General features: G+C 36.7%; 1 protein-coding gene across 16 annotated transcripts in view; it reads right to left on the bottom strand.

Annotated features, from left to right (window-relative positions):
- kek2 (kekkon 2) overlaps window positions 1-12,680 on the bottom strand; it is an 894,871-nt gene that overhangs the window by 43,825 nt on the left and 838,366 nt on the right. The window lies entirely within an intron of this gene.

The raw sequence follows: 12,680 nt of genomic DNA, 5'->3' as shown, positions 1-12,680 counted from the left end.
GCTGGATCATGGATATCGGATTTTATACGATATAAACCGAATTTATTTTTTATTTATGTAAAGAGTTGAGTGCAACTTTAATTGTTCCATCAGACAAGATCCAACTAAAATGTTTGGATATATTTTAAGCCCCTTCGTCTCCAGGGCCTTGAAATCCAAAACATGGACTCGGGTATTTGTGAAATGTTTTTTACAATATGAATATGAAATGAAAGCTGCTAATAAGGGCTTTACCACATATTTCAACGTTTGGAGACTTCTTAACCCGTTTCCAATATTCATGCCAAAATGTAGTATAGGGGTATTATTTTAATAAAAACTATAAATGAGGTCGGTATATTAGAACCTCGGAAGCACTTACATGGCTTTCGTATCCACCAACAAAATCCTTCGGTTATACATTTATGGGATATATTTGAAGAACGAGGAGTGTCTTTTAATCACAAAAACGAACAAGAGAATATTTAAACGATCCTGTTAGATTAATAAAACCTAGGCTAAGAAGCTAGCGCGAACGTTTCTTTACAAAGATGCACAGTATCTATATATATATATATATATATATATATAAGTATATAAGTATATATATATATATGGGGTATTCCATCCCATTTCGACCAATTTTGAACCCGACTCCTTTAGAATTGGCAGAAGTTTTTCAAATTTTTTCATCCAACTCAAAAAAAGTTATGAATTTTTAAAAAAACACCGTTTTTGTTTTCAAAATGCTATAACTTTTTCAAAAATTGACCGTTTGGGATCTTTTTTTTTTTTAATTTGTTTTTAAATGTACTTTTCGGAAAAAACTCAAAAAAAATTTTAAAGTTTTTTTTTGTAATTTTCCAGTTTTTCGAGATTTTTCGAATTTCGCCCTTTTTTTCTCATAAAAAACTTCAATCAATTCTGTAATCATCTCCACTAATCCGGGAGTGGGCCGAGAATTTTTTTTTTTTTATTTAATTGAAAAAAAAACTTTAAAATTTTTTTTGTCTTTTTCCGAAAAGTACATTTAAAAACATATTTAAAAAAAAAAAAAAAATGATCCCAAACGGTCAATTTTTGAAAAAGTTATAGCATTTTGAAAACAAAAACGGTGTTTTTTTTTAAATTCATAACTTTTTGTGAGTTGGATGAAAAAATTTGAAAAACTTCTGAAAAACACCTTTCGTAAGCTAGAAAAAGAAGAAAAACTTTCAGCCAATTCTAAAGGGGTCGGGTTCAAAACTGGTCGAAATGGGATGGAATACCCCATATATACCATAAATAAGACACAATTTCTAGATGTTCAATGTCTGTGAGAAATTTAGGAAGCTCTGTCTTACATCGGTCGGGGTTTTAGATCTCAGGTAGAACTGGTTAGTAGCTTACCATATAATCAATGTGGTGTCTAGAAATATTTCGGAAAAAGTTAATGGGAGAGAGGAAGTTTACGTAATGGAATAAAGTGCCTAAAATATACATAGCTTCGAAATGCTGTATTAGAAGCAAAAGTTGTGGAGCCTTTATACAAGACATAACCATACTACCAAGTAAAGATCCTATTTGTGAGGAGTTTTTGGTGATCGTATGTTACTTGCGCATCAGTAACTAGATTCGAAAAAATCTTTGTAGTTTGCAGTGTACGATAAATATTACTTTTTTTTTTTTAAAGTAAAGGTTTTTTTTTATTTCAAAGTATTACGAATACAAAGTAGCGGATGAAAACTAGTGCTTGGTACCTATAAACCTTACGTTTACCTTGAAATTGAAAATAACTTTTATTGCAACTTCAGCAAACCTGCGTCGGATTTTTTTTTTTTATTACCAATCATTTATTTATTGACACTATGATTTATTTTAGCGAAAATTGTACAAAATTCCTTTGTACACGGTAATAAAATGTATATGTCAATTTACTAAAAAATACGCGTAAACATTTGTCTGCCTGCATTTACACTTTTCAATTTATCAATTTGACATCAACGACCTATGTAAGTTCTCTGCAAAAAAAAAGCATTAAGCACGTATTCAAAAAACAAAATTCTGTACCTTTTAAGAAGATGTCTACACAAAAAGAAAACGGAAATCGAAATCATTGCCTTTGTTTGGACTACTGAACATTTTATTAAGAAACTGTTGCCAGGTGTTGAAAGCTTTTAAAAAGATGTATGCATGTATTCATTCGTGTGTGACAAGGCGCTTGTGTGCTTTAGGAATAAGTGCTTATGTACACACTTCAAATACATACGTAGTAAAAATTCCATTACTTTTGATTTGACACTTTTTTTTTGTTGAAATTGATGTAGGCCGAAACGTGTTGTTATTTCAGTTAAAGTATTTGTCGTCAATTTTTTGACCGTAGTAGATTTGAAAACAGGCAGTTTGCTTTGATGATTCTTTTCTGCTTGGAAATACATAGCATAGTAATAGCAATCAACATAAAACTTATGTACCTTTAAATTTAGATTTGTTTAAGTTGCGCATGACTTGAATCGCGAAATGGAGGGCAGGCTACTTTGTTTACATTAAAACTGACACTTATTTTATAATTTTATTTTTTCAAATATTGATTGGCATGGTTTAATACTCTCCTGGTATCGTTGCGGAAAGTGAATAGAAACGTAAACCGTAATTTAATAAATTGCTTAAAAAATTCACAGACAAGTCGGCTGGTCAACGTATCATATAAAAAATAAAATTTAAGGCGCAATAATCGCCGGCGAGATTTTAGGGCGAGCTGCCCTTCCAATTTCTATGTCGTAAACACTTTTCTCTTTCATGGTTTCTCTCTTCAATTTTGAATAATAGCTTTCATCATAAGATAATTTTTCTCAGCATTATATTTTATAGTTTCGATACTGTAAAAGATGAACCACCAGTTCGGGGTGATTACATGAGGGCCGATTATGAGTCTATTAGTAATTTTTTGCACTTTTCTTATTGGGAGTTTTGGAAAAATTCCGGCTGTCCCAATGCTTTTTGATATTTATAGATTCCAGAGGGATAGCGCTATCTCTGAAAATACTGTCGACTCCTGCGACTGGTTTGCAAAATTTTTTTAGAAAGTTTATGTGAATCATATCATTCCTACACCGCCTATATTTCTTTCTACATATTTACCTTCTATAAAATTCTTTTCAATAGCAGAAGAGGATGTATCATCGCTAAAGTCCAATTCCAAACATTACTCCGAAGGAATTTTCGTATCTATTTTTCATGCGTTGTTGCTATATTTTTGCTAATCGCATATCCCAGCTTTTCTAGGACTATATCAATAAGGATACTTTTCTCGAATAGTCGAAGTTATGCCACATTGTTCCGGTCTTTAAGTCTAGTGATCGTAGTGAAATATGTAATTATAGGCCAATCGTTATATAGGGCACGCTGGCCAAATTGTTCGATTATATAATCTAATCAAAGTTATTTGACCATATTCGGGATTTCATCTCTAAACATTAACAAGGCTTCTTTTCCGGAAGATCAACTTGTTCGAACTTGACCCTATTAACGAATAGTATAGTTCGTGCGTTCGGAAAGCAGACAAAACTTGATGTGATTTACACAGACTTTTCCAAAGCTTTCGATAAGGTCTTTCACACCATATTTTTGCAAAAGTTACGAAATTACGGAGTGTTAGTGGTATTCTAATAAATTCCTGCGCTAGTTTTCTGTCAAACAGGAAATTATTAATTAAGTTCGGGAATACAACCTCAGGACTATTTATCGACACATGGTCAGGTATACCTCAGGATACTCACTGCGGACCACTGCTATTTCTTTTATTTATTAACGACCTTCTGAACTGCTTTAAATTCGCTAAGTGCCTAATGTTCGTGGATGACGTCAACATTTTTTGTACCGTTCGTGATGCAAGTGATAGTCATAAGTTAAAATTTGATCTCAATTCACTTAATCAGTGGTGCACTTTGAATATAGACAACTGTGCACTAACTAGAAATACGGAAATGAAAGATTTGGGTGTTATTTTCGACTCAAAGCTGACATTTTCTCAACACATTGATTTCATGGTATCAAAAGCTTTTTCTATGAGAGGACTCATAAGATGAAAATCAATGGAGTTTAGAGACCTTGTATTTTAACCCTTTCGCGGAAAAAACGGTAAATTCCGTCTAATTTGGTTAAAAATACAGGGACTAGCGGGGTTTGCCGTCATGAACTATTTTAGGATATGTGGCAAACTTGTAGCTCCCGCAGTCAGTTCGATGTTAATTTTGAACTTGAACTTTTTCATAGATGAACTTGCACTTTTTGATAGAATCAATGCGGTATATATATCACGTCGGTTTTTCATGCATTCAGTGAGTTGCGTCCTACCAAAACAGTTTAGTTCTTCGGTGGGAAAAAAAGAAAATTTGTAACGTAAGTAAAGTGAAAATTATATGAAGAAGTGCGAATATTTACAAATAAAAATAAAATTATAACCCACTAGCTGAGTTATAAAATTAGTCTGAGAACTGTGCGTTCTATTTTAATAGAAAAAAAATGGATGGATAAAATAAACAACGAGATCTAATTCTTAAGTTTTTTGAAGAAGTCGATTATGATGCTGAATTTAAAGTTGATCCCCTTAGCGAAGACAGAGTGTAAGGCAACGACCCGGACTATGCGCCAAATAAGGAACACGAAATATCTCGAGGTTCAGATGACGAGTCCGATGAGGGAAATGGACCACAAGGTGGCACACCGAGAGTTGCAAGTACTGAAGATTGTAAAAATGAAATCGGGCAGAACGATGTTGATTTGTATGTCCTCGATGACACAGATGTAAATTCCGATGAGAGTTCAGATGATACCTCAGAAGAGGAGCCGAATATTTGCGAGGCAATGCCTAGCGCAGAGTAAACCGTTGAGAAGCGATATACAGGTGTGCCCTTTGTTATAAAGTGTGTCCTATAAATAGAACATGACGGAAATATCCGCAAAATTTATATATATTTTTTATCAAAGAATTTAAATCGTTTAGTGATTTCAAATATTTTACAGAAATCCCGAAGCGTTTATCTCTATTAACTCAAAAACCATTGTCCGCGAAAGGGTTAAAAGCTCTTCTTTACATAGCTCTTGTTCGAAGTAACCTAGACTATTATTCTCTATTATGGTACCCATACTATGAAACCCACTCAAAAAAATGGGAAGAGTTCAACAAATTTTCACGAAATTTGCTCTAGGAAAATTACGGTGGCAAGATAAACTTCCTTATTACATTGGTAGACGGAAATGACTGGGCTTGCAATCCTTTCATTAGAGAAGAATATACTTCTCAAAACTCTAATAATTACGCCATAAAGGAGCCGATTGCTAAGAGCGTTAGATTGTGCAATGCCTATGCTAGCGTTATTAAGTTTAATAACAGTATAAGTCCATTTAAATTAAATTGTACACTAGTTTTAATTGATTAACTGCTTTCTACATCTGATCTGTACGAATTCAATTCCGAAGGTTGAACTTAAAAAAAAAAAAAAAAAATTATAAATAATTTGCGTTTTGTTCCTTTCAATTCTTTCCTACAAATTGGCGGGATGTGACCTACTTTTTTTTGCCGATACCGAACGGCTTTTGCAAGGCAAATGAGTACACACTGAGAAGTTTTCAATGTCAGGAATACCCTAGGTGTGCTTGCCAAATATTGCCGAGGGGCGCCCTTTTAGGAAAATTGTATTCTGATTGAAAAATCTTTTTCTAAAATTTTGATGTTGTGCTGAACCCAGGATCATCGATGTGTGGTAGGCGAATCTCGCTACTACTACACCACGGTGGCCGAAAGCGTACGCTTTCGTATCGCAGATATGTTGCAGCGTGACTAGCAAGGCTATAGGTCTTGCGTTGTGGCAGATTTCTTGACTACGTCTGTCATTGCAGCTGTGTCATCTTGTTTAGAGTGTCCTCTCCAGAAACCCTGCTGTCGATGAGTTAGTACGGGCGGTAAGAAGGTGAAGCGTTGGCATCTTCTTTCAATTTTGGAATGGGGTGTAACCGAACATTACATACTCAGCTGAGAGCTATGTAGACAAAATAAAGGAAAATCACCACATAGTAAAATGAACCTAGGGTTACCCTGGAATGTGTTTGTATGACATGTATATCAAATGGAAAGTACTAAAGAGTGTTTTAAGAGGGAGTGGGCCATAGTTCTATATCTTAACACCATTTAGGGATATCGCCATAAAGGTGGCCGAGGGCTGACTCTAGAATTTGTTTGTACGATAGGGGTACCAAATGAGAGGTTTTAATGAGTATTTTAAAAGGGCGTGGGCTTAGTTCTATAGGTGGACGCCTTTTCGAGACATCGCCATAAAGGTGGACCAGGGGTGAATCTAGAATTGGTTTGTACGATATGGGTATCAAATGAAAGGTGTTAATGAGTATTTTAAAAGGGAGAGGGCCTTAGTTCTATAGTGGACGCCTTTTCGAGATATCGTTATAAAGGTGGACCGGGGTTGACTCTAGAATGCGTTTGTACAATATGGGTATCAAAAAAATATAGCTAGTAGATCCTTGCGGATTACTGGCTATATGTGTGCAAATTTTATTCAAACCCGTCCAGCCGTTCTTGCGTGATTGAGTCACAAAGACAAACGTCTGGACATCCAAATATACAAGCATCCAAACTCTCCCATTTATAATTTTACTAGCCTCTACGCCCCGTTAGCAAGGAGAAAATAAAATATATGGGCTATTCACTTTAGCTTGCTTATCAAGTTATCTGATTAAAAATTATTTTAGTCTAATATATTTTATTTTTGTAATAGAGTAAAAAAAAAAATAAGTAAATGAGCTGATAACCTGAAAGGCGCGTGAATAGTACAATAAAGTTTTTTCGAATTAAAAAAACATTTTTTTTTAAGTTAAATTAGTTGATATGACAGGGGTGAAGGAATTACTATTCTTAGAACCCAGGAGTGAAACTACAATTAGCTAAAACCAAAGAGAATTTTTAGATGAAAATAGTGTTGTTTTTCGGGTATTTAGCTGCTTAAAATATTACAAAAAGGGTAATTATAGTTATAAAAGTTCGTTAAAGGATTCATTTAAAAAAATCAAAAATAGAACGAAATAGCTGTGTTAGATATTAAAGATAAAACATACCGAATTTTAGTTACGAAAAACTTGCAGCAAATCCATGGCCATAAAAGGTCATAAATTAAAAAGGCATGTGTGCTGAACTTCCGGTTTGGAAGAGTCCTTAATGATCGCCGAAGGGTCCCAAATTGTCCCGATATAACCACGACAGGATCGCGGATGGATCCCCAAAATTATCCAGAAATGATACCGAAAGGCTCCAGAAATGGCCCCAAATTATCCCTAAATTGTCCCGAAATGACCTTAACGGGATCCCGAAAACCATCCAGAAATGATCGAAAAAGTATCCCCAAATGATCCTGGAATACTCTCGAAAATGTTCCGAAATAACGCCGATGGGATCAATTACGAATTCAGATAACCATCCAGAAATCATGCCGTAATGGTCCCCAAATGAATCCCGGACGAATCCCGGAAACCATCCAGAAATGATCCCGAAATGACCTTGACGGTATCCCGAAAACCATCCAGAAATGCTCCCGTAAGGATCCCGAAATGATCCCGAAATATTCCCAATAAAGTTCCGAAATAACCGCGACGGGATGCGGGCGGATCCCGAAAACTATCCAGAAATGATGCCGGACGGGCTCCCAAATGATTCCGAAATAGTCCCAAATTACCCTGACGGGATCCAGGAATGACCATGATGGGATCCAGGAATGTTCCCGGAAGAATACCGAAAATGTGTCGAAATAACAACAACGGAATCCCAGATGGATCCCGAAAACTATCCAGAAATGAGCCCAAAAAATCCCGAAATGACCACGACGGGCTTCTGTAATCCGTCCAGAAAAGATCCATGAAGGGTCTCAAAATGATCCCCAAATAGTCCCGAAAAAGTTCCGAAATGACCCTGACGGTTACCCGGACGAATCCCGAAAATCATCCGAAAATGATACCGGAAGGGTCCCCAAATGATACCGGGATACTCCCGAAATAACCCTAACGGGATGCCGGACGGATCCTGAAAACTATCCAGAAATTATGCCGGAAGGGTCCCCAAATTATCTCGAAATAGTCCCGAAATTACCCTGATCCGGAAGGATACCGAAAATGTCCCGAAATAACCCCAACGGGAGCCCTGATTGATCCCAAAAAAATCCCGAAATGGCCCTAAAGGGATCCCGAAAACCATCCAAAAATGATCCCGGAAGGATCCCCAAATGATCCCGGAATAATACCGAAAAAGTCCCGATATAACCCTAACAGGATCCTGGACAGATCCCGAAAACACTACAGAAGTGCTCTCGGAAGGGTAGGCAAATGATTCCGAAATAATCCAGAAAAATTCCCAAAATTGCCCCATCGGGACGGCGGACGGATCACGAAAACTATCCAGAAATGATCTCGAAAAGATCCCAAAATGATCCCGAAAAAGTCTCGAAATGACCCTGACGGGTACCCGGGCGGATCCCGAAAATCATAGAAAATTTCACAGGAAGAATCCCCAAATGATGCCGAAATAACCCCGACGGTATCCCGAAAACTATCCAGAAACGATCGCGGAAGGATCCCCAAATGATACCGGAATACTCCGGAAGAAGTCCCGAAGTAACCACCACGGGATTCCGGACGGATCCCGAGAACTATCCACAAATGATGCCGGCAGGGTCCTCAAATTATCCCGGAATAGTCCCAAAATAACCGTGACGGGATCCAGAAATACTCCCGGGAGGATACCAAAAATGTCCCGAAAGATTTCCCCGACGGGATCCAAATGAAACTAGCCAGAAATGATAGCGAACAAGTCCGGAAATTGTTCTGACGGTATCCCGAAAGCCATCCAGATTTGATACCGGAAGGGCCCCCGAAATAACCCTGACGGGATCCCGAAATCCATCAAGAAATTATTCCGGAATCATCCCCAAATTATCCCGGAATAGTGCCGAAATAACTCCGACGTTATCCGGGACGTATCCCGAAAATCATTCAGAAATGATCCCGAAAGGGTCCCAAATTATCCCGAGATAGTTCCGAGGGTGTCACTGCTCACTTTGTAAGCCCTCGACTTATTTGACCTATTGAGTTTGTAATATTGGTGAAAGTCAGTATACGTAAAGTTATAATGTGTAAAAATTATTAAAAAGTAATTATTCGAAGGGTTCGTTGGACACCCCCTTACGCCCCCCCCCCCGTCCCTTTCCATTCTCGAAAAAAATTTCGCAAGTAGACTATTGTCTATCTGTTTCCCAAATATCTTCAAAATCCGTGTAGCCGTTCTGGCGTGATTCAGTCACAAAGACGAAAAAACACAATAATTAAATTATAACTGTTCCTAGGTGGCGGGGACCTCCCCCCTTTTCAAAAAGATATAGCTAGTAGATCATTCGAGACTACTGGCTATATGTGAGCAAAATTTCATGCGAATCCGTCCAGCCGTTCTTGCGGGATTGCGTCACAAAGACAAACGTCTGGACATCCAAACTTTCGCATTTGTAATATTAGGGGTAAAGTATATCAACCGTTCCACTTAATAAGCTTCATCGCTTCGATTTGAATGAAATTTGGTGAAATTGCTGTGCTATATAGTATTATTAATTTCACTTAAGTTTAAAAATTATTGTATTAAAGAAATTTTCGCCTGCCAAAACAAAATAGGTATCATTTTAAAGGAAAAATATCAAGATTTTATTTAAAAATAAAAACAAAAATTTGAAAATTTTTTTAATAAAACTTCTACTAAAAGTTTTCTAAAAAACCATCCAAAATTTAGGAACGAACTTAAGTGAAATTAATATTACTATATAGCACAGCAATTTCACCAAATTTCATTCAAATCGAAGCGACGAACCTTTTTAAGTGGAACGGTTGATATACTTTACCCCATTACTAGCCTTTACCCGCGGCCCCGTCCGCAAGAAGAAAATAAAATATATCTAGAATTTGTTTGTACGATATGGATAACAAACGAAAGATTTTAATTAGTATTTTAACAGGAAGTGGACCTTAGTTCTAGAGGTGGGCGCCTTTTCGAGATATCGCCATAAAGGTGGACCAGGGGTGACTCTAGAACTTGTTTGTACGATATGGGCATCAAATGGAAGGAGTTAGTGAGTATTTTAAAAGGGAGTGGGCCTTAGTTCTATGGGTGGACGCCTTTTTACGATATCGCCATAAAGGTGGACCAGGGGTGACTCTAGAATTTGTTTGTACGATATTGGTATCAAATTAAAGGTGTTAATGAGTATTTTAAAACGGAGTGGGCCTTCGCTCTATAGGTGGACGCCTTTTCGAGATATCGTAATAAAGGTGTACCAGGGGTGACTATAATGTGTTTGTACGATCTGGGTAACAAATGAAAGGTGTTAATTAAAATTTTAAAAGGAAGTGGACCCTAGTTCTATAGGTGGGCGCCTTTTCGAGATATCGCCATAAAGGTGGACCAGGGGTGACTCTACAATGCGTCTGTAAAATATGGATATCAAACCAAAGGTGTTAATGAGTATTTTAAAAGGGAGCGGGCCTTAGTTCTATGGGTGGACGCCTTTTCGAGATATCGTCATAACGGTGGACCAGGGGTGACTCTAGAATTTGCTTGTACGGTATGGGTATCAAATGAAAGGTGCTAATGGGTATTTTAAAAGGGAGTGGGCTTTAGTTCTATGGGTTGACGCCTTTTCGAGATATCGCCATAAAGGTGGACCAGGGGTGACTCTAGAATTTGTTTGTACGATATGGGTATCAAATTAAAGGTATTAAGGAGGCTTTTAAAAGGGAGTGGTGGTAGTTGTATATGTGAAGGTGTTTTCGAGATATCGACCAAAATGTGGACCAGGGTGGCCCAGAACATCATCTGTTGTATACCGCTAATTTATTTATATATGTAATACCACGAAGAGTATTCCTGCCAAGATTTCAAGGTTTTTTATTTCGCCCTGCAGAACTTTTTCACTTTCTTCTACTTAATATGGTAGGTGTCACAACCATTTTATAAAGTTTTTTTCTAAAGTTATATTCTGCGTCAATTAACCAATCCAATTACCATGTTTCATCCCTTTTTTCGTATTTGGTTATAGAATTATGGCAGTTTTTTCATTTTTCGTAATTTTCGATATCGAAAAAGTGGGCGTGGTCATAGTCGGATTTCGGCCATTTTTTATACGAATACAAAGTGAGTTTAGGTAAGTACGTGAACTGAGTTTAGTAAAGATATATTGATTTTTGCTCAAGTTATCGTGTTAATGGCCGAGCGGAAGGACAGGCGGCCGACTGTGTATAAAAATTGGGCGTGGCTTCAACCGATTTCTTCCTTTTTCACAGAAAACAGTTACCGTCCTAGAGTCTAAGCCCCTACCAACTTTCACAAGGATTGGTAAATTTTTGCTCGACTTATGACATTAAAAGTATCCTACACAAATTAAATGAAAAAGGGCGGAGCCACGCCCATTTTGAAAATTTATTCTATTTTTGTATTTTGTTGCACCGTATCATTACTGGAATTGCATGTTGGCATAATTTACCAGTATATAAGTAAAGATATTAAATTTTTTGTTAAAATTTGACTTAAAAAAAATTGTTTAAAAATGGCCGTGATCGTTCTCCTATTTTGCTAATTTTTATTAAGCATACATATAGTAATAGGAGTAATGTTCCTGCCAAATTTCTTCATGATATCTTCAACGACTGCCAAATTACAGCTCGAAAAACTTTTAAATTACCTTCTTTTAAAAGTGGGCGGTGCCACGCCCATTCTTAAAAATTTTGAAAATTGTCTATTTTGCGTCATAGGTTCAACTCACCTACCAAGTTTCATCGCTTTATCCAATTTTGTTGGCCTTGTGTTTACGTAGATATATGTTTTACCCACACGGTGAAATGAATGAAGCCATAGCAGGTTTACCATTGCTAAGCCCATTACATCTATGAAAGTGGCAATGGCCGAGGCATGAGCTACATTGGACTGGTTTAATTGACTTCAGCTGTGAGCATATTTCTTTCGTTTGTTTAATGGGTATAACAAGTGCTAAACATCATCTGTTCCGCTACAATAAAACTAACTACTCGCCTTTGAAACATTAAAGCGAGTTTCTGTAACTAAAAAAAAAAAACAATTGGCTGGCCGCTCATATCCTACACGTCGCCGATTTAGGCGCCTGTTTAAATAAACGCACAATGCACATAGAAGAATATTTTCTTATGACCGCTCAGTAGAACTTGCATACAAAGTGAGATTACAATATTAAAGAGCATAATAAAATGCAGAATAAACCGTTTTTCAATGTATAGTCACTTACCAGGACAACCCATAAAACAGTTTCTTGATCTAAGTACCACCGCTACCCAAAGGGACAAGAAGTCACCTACGTAAGCACTACAACAAAATCCGAGAAACCAGTGCCTCAAAATATCTAACTAACTATTAACTATTTTTGTTTTCTGGGAAGAATTCCAGGCTCAACCATCTTATGATGAAGTTTTGCTATCTTAAATGTTTGTAATAAAAAACTCCTATACGTTTAACTAGCTTTATACCATAACATTTCTACCGGGGTCAAATTTGCTCAGACGCTAATCCCGAAGAACTTATGAAGATTAAATCGCTTTTTCAAAAATCTTAACTTTGACCTTTTTTAACTGATTAATATGTTAGTTCTAAATAT

The sequence above is a fragment of the Eurosta solidaginis genome, chromosome 2 (genome assembly GCF_040869045.1).
Source record: "Eurosta solidaginis isolate ZX-2024a chromosome 2, ASM4086904v1, whole genome shotgun sequence".
NCBI classification, from domain to species: domain Eukaryota; kingdom Metazoa; phylum Arthropoda; class Insecta; order Diptera; family Tephritidae; genus Eurosta; species Eurosta solidaginis.
The sequence above is the reverse complement of the archived record's forward strand: the minus strand, read 5'-3'. Positions and strand labels throughout refer to the sequence as shown.